Source organism: Diadema antillarum, unplaced genomic scaffold (genome assembly GCF_040938485.1).
Source record: "Diadema antillarum isolate AM-2024a unplaced genomic scaffold, OU_Dant_1.0 seq00001872_RagTag, whole genome shotgun sequence".
In the NCBI taxonomy this organism is placed as follows: Eukaryota; Metazoa; Echinodermata; class Echinoidea; order Diadematoida; family Diadematidae; genus Diadema; species Diadema antillarum.
In genome coordinates, this window is record NW_027272541.1 from 123,895 (window position 1) to 140,445 (window position 16,551).

The 16,551-nt window shown below is 37.4% G+C and overlaps 1 protein-coding gene across 1 annotated transcript in view; it reads right to left on the reverse strand.

The window, feature by feature from the left end:
• Positions 1 to 16,551, reverse strand: part of LOC139712897 (ecdysone-induced protein 78C-like) — a 198,104-nt gene that overhangs the window by 18,534 nt on the left and 163,019 nt on the right. The window lies entirely within an intron of this gene.

The window sequence follows — 16,551 nt, forward strand, 5'->3', positions numbered from 1 at the left end:
TATTTGGGAAAGGAACATGCCAAAATATTTCCTCCTGTAACACAAATGGAATGGTTATTATTTAGTGTAAAGGTTAGTCACCAGCTTGACTGCTGTTTAGCCAGTCAGGTTCAAGATCCGGCATTATCGATACAGTAGACAAAAGCCGAGCAAGAATATGTCTCCCTTTTTGTTATGTTTGACTAGTAAGTGGATCAGTCGCTCACAAAAAAATGGATATTTCTGGCAAAAGTTGGATTTCAAAAGTGTTTTGAGTGAGTCGCTCGATGTACTAAACAGGCTCTAGAAGGGAGAAAAATAGGTTGGGAACACCGAAAGTACAAAACATTACTCTACACCTTGCCAAAACCTGTAGGCCTATAACTATGGATGTGAGTCGGTAGTGACGGTAATATAGGAGAGATGATGTAATGGCGTCTCGATGAATGACTGGTTGTAGGGACCTTCAACCATGTTGTTTGTCACAAATACCAAACGTCTTACAGGTTGTGGCAGCGGATGTGTGGTCTGATATATCATTAGGCAAAGAATAAACATAGCGGGTAATATAGCAAGACTCATTACCTCTAACCAAGGTAACTCAAGGGCATGACATTGGCGTCATCATCACGATGACTGACAGCACATATAGGCTGTGGAATTCAAATCATAGCTACACGACACACACACGCCATGCGGTTAATCAACCCCAATGTTTCCAAAATTGTGACAGAGAAAAGACTGAAATCCGACTGTGATGCTACTATTCTATTTACAGTTTACCAATGGCATCTAGACTATTATTGGACTGTGCAAACATCAAATAAATGAAGGTACACGAAGAAGTGACAAAGATCATGATTTCATGCTGAAAAAATTAACAATCCGTAGTGTACTGATTATTATTATCATCAATATTTTGATACATAAAATAACAAACAAAAATAACCACAGATAAGACTGAAGGAATCTGAAGTGTGCCAAGAATATTGTTACTATGCCTTATCATTTTTTTTTTTTAAATGACTGCATTTTGTTAGTAATTATTCAATACAGACAATTTTGAATGAGCTGAAATTGAACTGAACTGCATCAAGAAGCTTGAGAATGAGAAACTTGGCTGCATATTCATTGTGCATAGAACAGTCTGTGGCTGTATGCCTGTTTCTTCTACCATTGTCTGCGTGTCTGTCTCTTTGTCTCTACCTGTCTGTTTGTCCATGTCTGTCTGTCAGTCCTTTTGTCTCATGTACTGTCTGTTTGTCTGTCTCTTTGTCTCTACCTGTCTGTTTGTCCATGTCTGTCTGTCAGTCCTTTTGTCTCATGTACTGTCTGTTTGTCTGTCTCCCCTTCTCTGTGTATGTTTGGTTGTCTGTCTGTCTCTCTGCTTGTCTAGCTGTCTGTTTCTCTGTATCTTGGTGTCTGTCTGTCTGTCTGTCCTTTTCTCTTTCTGCCATTGCCTACCTGTCTATCTCTCCCTGTGTCTCTTTGGTTGTCTATTTCTGCCTCTATACATATGTCTGTCAGTATACCTCAATCTCTTTCTATCTCCATCTACCCTTACCTCTTACTTCACTCTTCCTGTCTCAGATCTGCTCAGTTCTTTCTCTATCTGTGTCCGTCTGTCTATCTGTGTCTGTCCATCTGTCTGTTTTTCTTCCTGTGTTTGTCTCTGTTATATCCATTTCTCTCACTGTCTGTTTGTTGGTCTGTCTTTCTTTCCTTTTCTTCTCTCCTTTCTTGTACTTTTCTTTTCTGTTCATCTTTACTTCTGATCTCTCTGTGTCTATATGTCTCTCAATTTATCTATTTCTCTCGATCTTTGTAATACCAAAGTTTCATGAGATATCTCTCAACCTACTACAATACTTCACCTTGTATAGACTATGTCTCTCTTGGTTTCTCTTTGTGTTGCCCTTTCTGTCTCTCTCCACATATTAATATGTCTGTCTATATATGTTTATTATATATATCTGGATGCCCTTTGTGTCTCTCTCTCTCTCTCTCTCTCTCTCTCTCTTCATATTAATATGTCTGTCTATATATGTTTATCTATCTCTATCTATCTCTATCTATATGTCTGTCATTATATATTTATCTATCTCTATTTCTCTTCTCTCTATCTCTCCTTCTGTCCCATTACTCCTGTGCTTCAAATTCTCTCTTCTTCTACCGCTGTGTGTCTCTGTTTCCCAGTCTTCATTTTCTTTTGGTCTCTCTCTCTCCAGCACACATGATACCCATCCACCCACACACGGCCCAAGTTTAAGGACCTCTGGCAACTTCAAGGAATGTCCAAGCGAGGGAGCCCTTTGACCTTGCGCCCATATTTGGGGGATTGAGGGGCTGACCATGATGACAGAGGCAGCACAGAACGAGAAAGGGAGAATCACAGAAAATCCTGACCCCATAGTTTACAGGGGTTACCCCGATTCTTACACGAATGCTTTAAGGCGCAATGCAATGCCGAGGCAAAAGTCTCCTTCCGGGAAATGAGTGCATCTATACTTGGCTGGTACGGAACCGAGACCCGGTTTAGTTGCTTTCTCTAGTGTCGGTAGCCAACCTGAGGTAGTTTGGTGTGACAGCTGTAAGCTTGGGCAGACAAGCATCCAATCTGTCTATCATATCAAAAATCTTTTAATGTGGGGGACAGTCTGGCCCCAACATGACAGAAAAAGAAATGTATTTCATAACATATGGACTTGTATATCTCAAGTTAGGTTTTGCAGCCATAGATGTCATTTTACAAATGAGACCATGCGTAGACCTATCTTAGTCTGAGCCCCATTTCAGAGAAAATACAGTTAAAATGCTTGTTTTTTTAAGGAAAAAAATATCCTTTCTTTATACAAGTTGTACATTTCAAGACTAAAAAGTACAGTACCACATCTCACTAATGAATGTTATCTTGTACTAAAGTCATGAGCAAATTCAGTCTTATCAATGAAAGACAAGAATGTCTTCTTGGAGTTAACAGTCCCCTTTCCCACTATGATATTAAGTCCTTCAAGGTCATTTCATATCTAATTAAGATCATCTCATCTCTCAAAGAATCATGCCTTTGCACTATCCTTTAATAACTGAAATTCATGACATTGGTACACTACATACAGTTAACTTGTTTTTAATTCAACATTTCATGTGAATGCTTAAACAATCTAGCAACTATAAGCATCTCTGGCGTTGAAGGCAGCACTAAACTTCACATAGTTTACTGTATACGCCAAATATCAAGCGAATCTAAATTTTCACGAATCTGGACTTCTCAACGATTTCGCGAGTGGTTAAATTTGCGATCGTGGCATACTGTACTGAATGGAGAAATGTATACATTTGTGTCACATTCACATCAGGATCAGAGTCATTATTTTTGTGCGTCTTTAATTTCGCGAATAGCACCTGACTCGCGAAATTCACAAAAATAAAAAACCTCACGAAATCTTTGGCGTAACCAGTACTTCATAGGTTTCAAGAAAATTTGTGCAACATAGAGAGCACTGCAGATGGTTCACTGGCATATGGTAATCTTAGTAAGCTTGAAGCAGATTATTATATCCAAGTGAAAGAAAAATACAATCAAATATATAATATCAAGTTGAAGTAATCAACTCTTGGAAGAGGTAGCCTCTGAATCAATCCTTGATCAACAGATACAATAAACCAAAATCTGTGCACAATCACGACACACAAGAAAATTAACCCGTTAAGGACGGTTTGATTTTGCTACAATACAAGCATTTCCCATAGACAATTGCCTGAGTATACTTGAGACTCGTTCTCAACTTCTCAACGGGTTAAGGATCTAAATCTGCACCATGGAGTATATACACAAAACAAAATTGTTGTTCATTCATAATCACAAAAGGGTATCAGAGGGTCTTCAACTATTCATTTTTTACTTGCCATCATTTGTGACCATGCATCACAAAAACGAACAAAAAGTTGCACCCCTTGATTTTACATGAGCACTAAAAAAAAGGTGAAATGGGTAAACTGAGTCAATCTTGAGTTTTTCATTTTTTCTGAAAGAACTATCCTTCTTCTACATCACACTTCAGTTTGGGATCATAACATGAATGGGAAAGTGTGTTTTCAGCAGTTTTTCTACAACTTTTTTTTTTTTTGGGGGGGGGGGGGGAGGAGAATGATCAGGTATGGGGAGATTATTTAATCTCTACTAGTTGACAACAATTAGTTCAAATTTTCAAGTGACCTAACTTTGTCCTGAAGCCTACAGAAATCTTGCAAGAAGACTTCCATTCAGCCTCGGATTTCAGCTCATTACATGTGATTAAGTGTTCATTAACTCTTTACGTGCAACGTTCGCACGCCAGACTCAGTAGCCATCATGCCAACTTCGCGTATTGTGCTCAAACGCACAAACCCACCCAAACCAATTGATAAATCGCCAAATGCCACAGTAAAATGAAAGCATTTCATGTGATTCCGTTCCTCTCATATTTAGCTTGCATTTTATGTGGTGATTGACTAGCAATCGGTGTTCCCTACTGGATTTGCGTGTAATAAGTTTCTGCCACTGTTTTGTGTGCAAAAGTCATGATTTACAGTGATTAAATACTGGACATTTGAAAGAAAAACAATCATAGATTTGGTGTATAATATACATCAAAGCAAAACTTGATATTTTCTCTATATTTTTGCTCACTGCATGTCCAGCTCAACATAAATCTACAAGAGTTACATAGATTTGAAAAACAGAATGCTTTCTCAAAATATGACAACGTGGGTGTCTCAGAATAATATGACACACAGGGGGTTTCCTCCATGGCACATAAAGAGTTTAAGTAAGACTAAGATAGCACCAGAGTGCATTTAGAACCTTAGAGCTTCCATGGCCTGGACCCTGGGCTAGATTAGAGGTGAGTGAGACTTTGCCCACACAAATCCACTCACAATCTCGAAAAGAGTTTCTTCACAGAAGCTTGCTATAATTACAGATGTGTACAACACAGACAGAATTTATCACAGGGCAACTGATTTTGTGGAAATATCTCTGCATAAAAAAGAAAAGCAGAAATTGAATCAAATTGTATAAAAAAATTATGGATGATGTTGATGAGGATGATGACGGTAATAATAATAATAATAATAATAATAATAATAACAATAATAACAACAATGATATGATAATGATAATAATAATAATAATAATAATAATAATAATAATAATAATTAATAATAATAATGATAATAATAATAATAATAATAATAATAATAATTATTATTATTATTATTATTAATATCATTATTATCATTATCATTATTATTATTGTTATTTTCATCATCATTATTATAACTGAATGAAAATGATAATCACAATAATGAAAAACAAAGAAAGTAATCAAAATAATTGCGGCTACTTGTGTAGTGCTCAGGTCTACTTTTTTGTGCTCATGACATTAAAATCAAATTAAAGTGGAAAACCCCATCCACAGTATAAGAATCCCTTTTCAAATAAAACTCAATTAATAACAAAATAAGTGTTTAAGTTGAGAAATTAAAAAAAAAAATAGAAGGAAGATGACGTGGTCAAAATTCCAGATTTCAAAGTCATCTTCAGCAATAAGCAGCAACAGTTACAGATCTGCATGGTAGAATATCACATAATAGGATACTAACAGCACACACTGAGGTCATATGGTACACTCAAGGAATACAAGTAACCACAGGAGGCTAAGCGAAATCCTTAGAAATTAACATGGTAGACAAGAATGTATAAACTTCATGGCCTAATTCTGATATTTTACTTGTGAGGCTATTAAACCAGCAGGGTGGTTGTTGCATAGAAGACTGAATGTATTTCATAAAATCATGGTCATTGCAGTGAAGTGGTAGAGATAAACATTCAAACAGCAAAATAACATTGACCCACCAATCCCCATTTCCCAATCAAGACAATGGTCATAGGTAAAAAAATCCATCCAGAATTAATGATCATGGTCACAAATATTACTCCTGAGCATGCCAGGTATCCACACCTTTATATTTCATCCTGAAAGTACCAGTGGTATTGTATCGACTTACCATGACCGATTTGATTGGTGCAAAAGTCCATTGCCGGGGATGGAAGCCGAATGAACAGCGTGACTGCAAAGAGGGTCCCGTGTCAGGACTTAGGTTTGAACTTCCATAGAAGATAAAGCGTGTGTGTGTGCGAGAGTGTAAGCATGTGTGCAATTGTGTGTGAGTGTGTGCATGTGTGCAATTGTGTGTGAGTGTGTGCATGTGTGCAATTGTGCTTGAGTGTGTGCATGAGTGCAATTGTGTGTGTGAGTGAGTGAGTGTGGGTGAGTGTACTTGGAGTATTTACAAACCTCAGAGAAAAACCATACCTGTGTCTACAATAAATGTCTGCTAGAAACACGAATGCCCTTTTCTGCACTCAAAGTGCAAGAAGTGCTAGATTGGGGGCGATGATGGTTCGTATGCAAAGGGAAGGTGGGGGGGGGGGGGGGAGGGGGGTTAAAGTTGGTGGTACTGGTTACTGCTGGCTGGTCAAACACACAGACCCTGTACATTATTGTGGGACATGGACATTGATGTATGCGGCAGGCACACAAACCGGCCAATGTCCAGCCAGCGGTGTCCATTCTAACTTTGCTCAGGTCAAGGCTACCCGAGGATTATTTTCATGATTTTTTCCCCTCCTTCTTTCTCAAACTTACTCCTTTTCCTCGCCCCCTCTCTTTCTTTCTCTTCTCTCGGTCCCTCTGTCATATTCTCAACTTAACTCCCCAGGGAGAATTTCACACATAATCTTCCAGCCTTCTTTGCTGGACATCATAAATTGTGGTCTGCCATTGTTAATGACAAGATCAAGCTCTGGTTCACTGTTTTTTTTTTCCTGCCTGCCTCTTTCTCAGCTGGCATTTTCCTCCTCCTGTTAACCCCCCCTCCACTCCCCTCCTTCACCCTCCCCCCCCCCCCCCCCCCAATCCCTCCCTTATCCTTCTGCTTTTCTTCTCTGGTAAAAGTTTTATAATTCCTGTTAGTCATTAACTTTGATGGATCTTTTCAATTAATCATCATTTTTCTATTATCAAATCTTACCTCTTCTTTAGCAGTAATAGCACTCTCTTCCAAGATCCATATGTTGGCAACACTCCACAAGTTAACATCTTTTGTTGCAACTGATGAACGAATTGCCCTACATCGACGTAAATAAGCACCAAACTGATCAGTGTGTTGAATAGTAGTAACCATGCTGAAAGAAATCATGAGCATACACACACTTGGGCAGGATTCGAACCTACAACCTCCTGATCTCCAGACAGGCTTCTAATCCACTAGACCACCGAGCTTCCGCCCAATAGCCAGTGCTGGTTCTAATCCTTGAAGTATGCCCCACCCGTACCAGCCCACAAAAAGAAATCCTCGCAACACTGACACTGACACAAATGCTGCCAACATTACAATTACATCAAAGTAGACTTCCCATAGTAACAAGAGACTTTTAATGCATCAATTTCTTAGTTTGGTAGAAGTATAAACCCATTCCATAACCCTGCCCCCAACCTACCCCACTGCAATTGCCTCTTTCTTCATCTCCCGATAAGGGCTCCATCACTGCAGCTTTGTGACTCCCTTCCCCCGAAAGTTGAGCAACCTCCAGTACCTAATCCTAGCCACCACATGTCCATCCTACACCCCTCTTTTTCTTCCAGTCTAAATATGCAATCCCTTTCAGTCCTATTCCCCCTTCCTCCTCCTATTCCGCCTCCTCTGTCCCACATCTAGAGCCCTTTTTACTGTCACTCTACCGGACTTCCATTTTTCATCATTACCAGGCCAAGTGCAGGGGTAAGAACCCCCCCTCGAAAGAAGGTTCCCTTTGTTCTTCCAATCTTGACTAAGAGCTGTAAAACAAAACACAAAAAGGCATCAATTATTTATGGAGCTGATCAGACTGTTTATTGATCTCTCTTCCACAATTGAGATAGGAGAGAAAAAAAAAGTCAGAGCCAGAAAAATGAACAACCTTCATCGAACGCTGGTATTCAAAATCCATTTCTCTCAAAGTTATGACCTTATTAAGGTCCCCCTGTCTTGCTCCCATAAACTTTGAACCTGAACTTGGGAGTTCACTGCCACGGAAGCCACCCACTTGATTGTACCATGCAACTGTGCAAAAAGCCATCTTGAGGATGAATATTACCCCATTGAGGACAAGCGGATTCTGCTCAAACACCAATTACTGTAAAACGAGGAATGTTCGCGTGTATTTAAATTTCGCAAATTGTGAGAGCGCCAAGATTCGGGAAATCAAAATGCATGCGAAAGTTCTTGTCTACACTGTATGCATTGAATGCCAGTGGCGATTCGCGAAAATTTCTCGCCACGAAAAAGGCCGTTGGCTCCAATTCACGCAAATTTCATACCGCTAATATATCATGTTTTACAGTACCCATGGACCCCCTGTCAAAGTATACGTGGGACTACCTTCAGTGGGATGAAGACGCGAGTACAATATGTTGTATACCACCCCACATTTCTAGACTCATTTCATAGTCAGTTCGACAGTCCTCAACACTCATACTGCAAATCTGTTCTTAGGTATGGTCTGATTTCAAATTAGTCCAGTTCAACCAAATTTAAAGGGTGTGTACAGTTCTGGTCAAGGTGAGGATTTAACGTTTTGCGAGATATTCAGAAACCACTCTATGAGATGTCAAAGAGCATGCAATTCTAAGGGGTATCAAAAGTTTATTTGATGAAAATCGGTTTTGAAATGGCTGAGATATCCAAAAACAAGGTGAAACAAAGAGATCATAATAAAGTTGTGGCCTGTCGCCTTTTATTATTATCACTTTTTGGGATACCTCAGCGATTTGAAAACCAATTTTCATCAAACAAATGTTGAATCCTTCTTAAAATTACATGCTCTTTCATTTTTCATAAGAGGTTTCTCATTATCTCACTTAGGAATGTTCAAAACATGAATCCCCACCTCAACCAGTACTGTACAGTCCCTTTAAAGCCAGAATTTGTCCTAGTAAAACACTATCATTTGAACTACCACACCTGTATTCCATTGAAGTATGCTATTCAGTGAAAGAAAACTCTGCAGATATAAGAACAAAGTTTTTTTCTTCTTATCTTTGTTTAGGCTTCAATACTAACCTCTTTTAACTCATTGAGGATGAGTTCTGAGTATATTTGGGCAAGTGTCTGTGGTAATGTGTGTTCAGTAAAACCAGCCCGCCCTCAAAAGGTTGATGGTAGGGCTGACGTTCAAAGCCCGCCCCCCCCCCCCCCCTTGCAGAATTGTTCTTTAATTTCTCTGTTTTTCATTATTTCCTTCACTAAGATAATTATAGTACATAGGGCCTACTTATTATCATTCATACACAGTTATATCTTACTTGAACAACAAACAAGCAAACAAACAAACAACCAATGAAACTTTTGAAATGATTCCTGAATCAATCAATGTTCTGAAAGGACAAAATTTGTTACTGTTCAAATTGAAGATAAAACAAAGAACCAGGTTTGTAGCAACAGGCCCATCTTCCGAATTGCTCTTTCTGAAAACATTTTAGTTCTCCTCACGGCAACTAGACATCCAAAGTTTTTTGAAGTGGGTCACTGATGCGACCTTTTTGCTTGCAACATCAATGATCATGTGGTCAGTTTAACCCCATCCTACTTCCTTTCTCTTTCTCCCTTTCTCTCTCTCTCTCTGTCCTTATGGCTTGTCATTCCTTGTTGTTTGCGCTAGCTTTATTTTTCCTTCTCTGGCCAGAGACAACAGCAATTTACGACATAACCTTCACTCATGTGACAAAAAGGAGGTCTCGCCTGGTGAGTGGACCTTGCTAAGTGACTCAGGTCCAAGAATGTCCATCCCGTGGGACATAAACCTTGGACTTTTCAACCTTTAGCCCACAGACCAAGGATCTGGTAGGAGGTGTTTGGAAAGGGGGGAGGGGGAGAGGAGGTTGGTGTCTGGTGAGCAAGGTGGGAAATGAAGGAACATGAGTTCAAAGGCTTGTATCTTTCGAGTCAGGGATCAATTATCTCTGGTTTGAAGATCAAATGTCTGAATGCTACTTGCACAAATTCTGTCAGAAATGGTCCCATACAGTTAGTCTTATTTGGTGTAGTACACAATACTAGCTAATGTATTCAAATTTTATGAAACATGGGTTATAAGAAGACTAAGATACACCCAAAGCACTTGATCCATAATTACTATCATCATATTATTATCATTATTATTATTATTGTTATCATCATCATCATCATCATCATCATTATCATTAGGAGTAGCATTATTATCCTCCTCCTCCCCATCCCAATTTCTTTACCATCATCATCATCATCAACAACAAGAACAGCAGGACCAACACTAACATTTGAAGAGTTTGTTCGCAAAAACCGATAAGTCCATATTTGTAAAAATGGAGATATTTGCGATTAAAGGTCAAGAAAAATAAAGAGAATAATAAGAACATTTTTGCTTCTTTTGACCATAATTCCAAAGATGTACCTTTATATGTAGTGACCAATATATCATTTAAAAGGTATTATTTTGTACTTTATGACAGAGACCATACTTCAAAATTGTCAAAAATGGACTTATCGGTTTTTGCGAACAAACTCTTCATTTGTTTGATATTACTTCAAACGGCTGGCAGCAAGACTAACTATCTTTCTACAATCTCTATTATGTCTTTTATGGAAGGATTAATACAATTTTTAGACCAAATAATACATACATTAAATTTGGACATAATTTTGTGAAGGTAACAACCATTTTATTCCTTCATATGCCTCCTTCAACATGGTAATTTAATTTGAGACATTATGTTGTTCATTTAGCGGACAGTGAAAAAACAATAGTGTCTAGTAAATCAAAGCATTAATGAAAGTGACATTGACAGCTTATAAAAGAATTACACAACTTGAGAAGTAAAGAAGGTGAAATAAAAATAGTAAAAATCAATGCCTAACCCTTTAGACTTTGCTGCAGGATTTTTTTGTTACGTCAACATCAAATTTACACCTCCGAATTTTACAGCATGTCACCTTTTAGAAAAAGATTAAATGAAACTGGCTACAGTTACTAAATCAATAAAAAGTGAAAAAAAAAATTGATGTGATTAAAAAGTTTTATCATAAACAGGTAAGTGCAACTTTTAGATAATCTAAAGTATCAAATCTATCATCAGATCAGGCAAAAAAAAAAATCCAGGGATACTTCACTTGCTGACATAGCAAGGAATATTCTTGAAGTTGTGGTTAAAAATTCACAGAATTTCTTGTTTTAGCTTTTAGCAGCTATAATATCTCAAACTACCATGAATAGACTTAACTTGTCTTGTGATCAAACTGTTCAATTATTGACATGAGAAACATGAAATACAACCTTCTAAAATGTGAAGTCAATATCAGTGCAATACATTTAGCATTACATCGGTTTTTGAAAATCCTACAACTAAAATAAACCATTATATATGAGCGGTAAAGAGTTCAAAGAAAAGAGGATTTTATACTTTTTACCTTAAGAAAAACTATCAATGAATTGGAAAAAAGATAGTAATAACGCTCTGTGTGCTTTGAGTGTTGATTAGTACAGAAGACCCAATAGCAACGCACATGTTGTCTAAAATCCCTGGCATACTATACAGTGTTAACAGGTTATACAGCAGCAAATCACATGCATACACACTTTTTTTTTGTTTTATGATATTCTTTATTTGAGTTTCATTCAATATCGAATCCATATTAACAATAAAATTAATATTACCAACAACAAAAAAAATCAGCTGTATTCTTCTTTCTTGTGCTGCTGAACCATTTTTCCAACATATAGTACAATATATTTGGGTTTTTTTCCAAATCAGACCATGTTTTTATAAGAAATATGACATGAAATTCTGCATACCTCTCAGAAAAAGCTATTTTGATCAACCTAATCAAGCCAATCCAAATGTGCCTTATTACACACACACACCCAAAAAGAAATTGTGCTACTAAATCACTTTTTTTAACATAACACACATACACACACACACACACACACACACACACACACATGCACTAAAAAAAATGCGGTTTCTATGGGATTTGATGAGATAAAGCTTGGCAAAGACTGGACAGAAACTACCACACTTACCACACTGACTCTTGAAATTGATTCCTGATAGTGTAAAGCCTATGATCAGAAGATACCAGTATCCCATAGTGAAGGGGTTAATCATAACTATAAAAGGAAATTCTTCTTTCCCTTCAGGTGTTGTTTTGCCGGCCACAGACCGTTTTTCCCTTTAAAGCAATGGTATAGTATTGGCTGAGTGAGGATTCAGCTTTTAACATCTTGCAAGATATTCAGAAGTCATTTAAAGAAATGTTAAAGAGCATCCCTCTAAAGTTTATTAGATGAAAATCAGTTTTGAAATTATTGACATATATCCAAACATGAGGTAAAACAGAGAGATCCCAATAAAAGTCGAGGCCTGTCACATAATATTAGGATCACTTTTTTTGTGGGGATATCTCAGCCATTTCAGGACCAATTTTAATCAAATAAACTGTGAATTTATCTAAGAATTCCATGTTCTGTCATATTTCATAACAGGTTTCTTATCTCACAAACAGACACACACACAAAAGTTGGAAACTTGCAGCCATCTCAACCAAACTGTGCCATCCCCTTTAAACTTGGCAAACACCGGCTATCCTATCTCGGGTATCATAGTTTAGATCCTGGCGGCCCGCCAAGCAGCGCATCACATGACCACACACATGAGACGACGGAGAGACAGTTTACCCTGATCCCGCCGCGATGCCTGGGTCCCTAAACTAAGCCATCATGATATACATTCAGGCACCCGGGGTCTGATCCTCAACAAAAACAGAAACAAAGCGAAGCAAAATCAAAACAATGGCATAATGTTAATAGCTTTAGCCCATTGAGTAGAAGCACACCTGTGTCCATTGCACCCCATGCTATCATCTTCACAATCATTCCATCTAGGAAAGCACTAACACCCTGTCAGGTTTCATACAAAAATACTGCTACCAGCTACCAAGAGATTCTTTCTTTTCATAGAGATATACATATCTTATTCTATCCTTTGTTTTGGGGTGGCTGGAGAAGAGAAAATTTGCCTCCAAACAAGAAAAACAAAACTATTTGGAATAAACATCCTGAGGTGACATAATCACAATTATCATCACAATTTTTTTTTTCCCTTCATAAGATTTGTCTCTTCCCTGTGTGGTCTTTGAATAGACTTGACCTTTCAAAAGTGTTATGTCCAGTTCAAACTAATAGTTACTGGCTTAAAAGCTTCTTCTCTCCTTCTCTTTCTTTCTATTTATCTATCTACCTCTTTGTCTATCTATCTATCTATCTATAGGCCTAAGTCTGCCTGTCTATCTATCTATCTATCTATCTATCTATCTATCTATCTATCTATAGGCCTAAGTCTCTCTGTCTATCTATCTATCTATCTATCTATCTATCTATCTATCTATCTATCTATCTATCTACATGTATCTATTCATTTATCTATCTATTCATCTATCTATCTATCTATCTATCTATTCATTTATCTATCTATTCATCTATCTATCTATCTATCTATCTACCTATCTATTCATCTATCTATATATTCATCTATCTTTTCATCCATCCATCTATCCATCTATAGATCGATACATCTATATAATTCTATTTATCTATCCATCTATCAATATATCTATCTGTTCATCTTTTAATCAATCAATCAATCAATCCATCTATCCATCTATCTGTAGACATGTAAATCTCCAACTAGAGATTGTAATTTGTCATCACTGACAAATTAAGGTGATCCGATTTTTTTTTTTAATCAATGATTCGAGTCCTGATCGTAATAGGCATGACAATACAAGTTTCATCTGTGTTTAGAGACATTGGCCGTGTGAGGTTTGGATTCTCATTTAGAAAAGGGAGTCATATCTGCCATCTTTGGTACCAATTCTGTATACACTGAATAACGAAGATACAGCAACGAATACATATGACCTTTGACCCACCTTTACACTCCCAAGATGGCATCTGAGGAAAAAGTGGTTATTTTGTGAAATGATTCTTGCGACATCGTCTATATTCGTGTGCAAAATATGGCAAAGATAGGACAGGTATTCACCAAGATGCAAAATGCAAAGTCTTAGGTACAACATAAAATCTGGGAGAAATTCACCGAAGGGTAAGTGAGAGCTAGTGCTCGATAAAGAAAAGCATGTCGATTTTCACATTAAAAAAAATCCCTCCCATAGAGATAACACGTCATAACGAAAATACAGAAAGAAGTACATATGACCTTTGACCTCACTTTGCACACCCAAGATGGCGTCTGAGCAAAAAGTGGTTATTTTGTGAAATGATCCTTGTTACATGGTCTTTGTGTGTGCAAAATATGGGAAAGATAGGACATGTATTCACCAAGATACAGGATGACACATTTATGACCTTTGACCCTAATTTACATACCCAAGATGGTGTCTGATCAAGTAGTTGTTATTTTATGAAATAATGTACGTGACATGAACTAAACATGTGCAAAATATGGGATTGATAGCCATTGTTGTTGTTCATCTATTGCACAGAAAGTAGTAGAAAGAAAGAAAAATAAAGAAAAAAATATGTTATTTTATAGAAATTTGAAGGAGAAGCATAAAAAAATCAGAAAAAGATAAAGTTAGGAAGGGAGATTAAGACTAACTAAAGAAAAAGAAGAAAAAAAGTGTTTAAAAAAATGAAAAAAAAATATTGGCAGGGGTGAGCCTCGAACCAGGGACCTTAGGATTACGAGTCGGATGCGCTATGCAATGACCTATTTCATGCTCCATAGGCCCTGTGTATTAAGCAAAATGACGCTGCATCGAAGCCACGTGCCATTTTCAACCAAGTTTTTCGACGTGATGCCGACGTCGTATGAAAAAATGAAGGGCACACTTACGATAGCCCAAAGTCTCAGCTACAACATACTAAAATCTGGGAAAAATTCACCGAAGCAAAAGTGAGCTAGTGCTCGAAAAAGAGAGTCATGTCAATTTTCACTGCCAGAAAAACTGCTCTCCCATAGAGATAACACGTAAACTGGTCAAATTCTACAAGGATACATTCAATCCATTTTTACGAGGCGATGACGTCATCCAATCAAAATGTTGTTTTTACATTAATGAAAGAACATTTCATAAGCTACAACATACTGAAATATGGGAGAAAATTGGCAGAGGATAAGTGAGATACGCTCGAGTAAACTTGTAATTTGATGACGTCATTTTGAAAATTTACTTTTTTTACTTTATTAAGAAATTTGATATCTTTTAATCATTTTGTCAGCATTGCCTACCCATGAAATGACATGTACAACTCATCAGCTTTCAATATATGTAAAGAAAATGGGGGGTCACCGTCCATCCTGACGAGTAAAATCGGATTTAAAATTGGCAGTTTTTTGGCATAGTTGCACTGTATATCGCCATTGACGCGTGCGCGGAATTTCAACTTTGACGGCCCCGTATGACGTCATATTGAGTCGGATTGACTTGAAACGTGGTATAAATATTCCTTGACATTTCAGACATGCGATCAAAGTGAAAAAACTGGAAATTTCAATTGCATATGAGCTGTGCGTGCGTATATGCGCGCGCGCGTACGCGTCCGTCCGATTTTTTCAATTTTTCAAAAAATGCTCCAAATGGTCTGAAACGTGTGCAAAAAAATTTTGAGCTCGATTGGAGCATACAAATATTTCAACGCGCGCGTACGCGCACGTTTTAAGAGAAAATATGAATTTTGAGAACATGAGTAGAATGCGCATAACTTTAAATATATGTGACGTAAATTTCATTGAAAAATTCAATTTCATTAATGAGATATGATTGAGAATGTGTTTTCATATAATGACGTCATAGTGACGTCACGGTCGACTGATCACAATGATACATTAGATTTGCCGTCTTTGGGACATGATGCATACATGATATAATTTTGAAATTGACAGGCAGCGGACTTTCTGAGCTAACCTCTGCACAACTTTTGAGGAGAAATAAAGAAGAAGAAGAAGAAGAAAAACTAGAGATTGTAATTTGTCATCACTGACAAATTAAGGTGATCCGATTTTTTTTATCAATGATTCGAGTCCTGATCGCAATAGGCATGACCATACAAGTTTCATCTGTGTTTAGAGACATTGGCCGTGTGATGTTTGCATTCTCATTTAGAAAAGGGAGTCATATCTGCCATCTTTGGTACCAAATTCTGTATACACTGAATAACGAAGATACAGCAATGAATACATATGACCTTTGACCCACCTTTGCACTCCCAAGATTGCATCTGATGAAATAGTGGTTATTTTGTGAAATGATTCTCGCGACATCGTCTATACGTGTGAAAAATATGGGAAAGATAGAACGGGTATTCACTAAGATACAAGATGAAACCTTTATGACCTTTGACCCTAATTTACATACCCAAGATGTTGTCCGATCTAGTAGTTGTTATTTTATGAAATAATGTACGAGACATGAACTAAACATGTGCAAAAT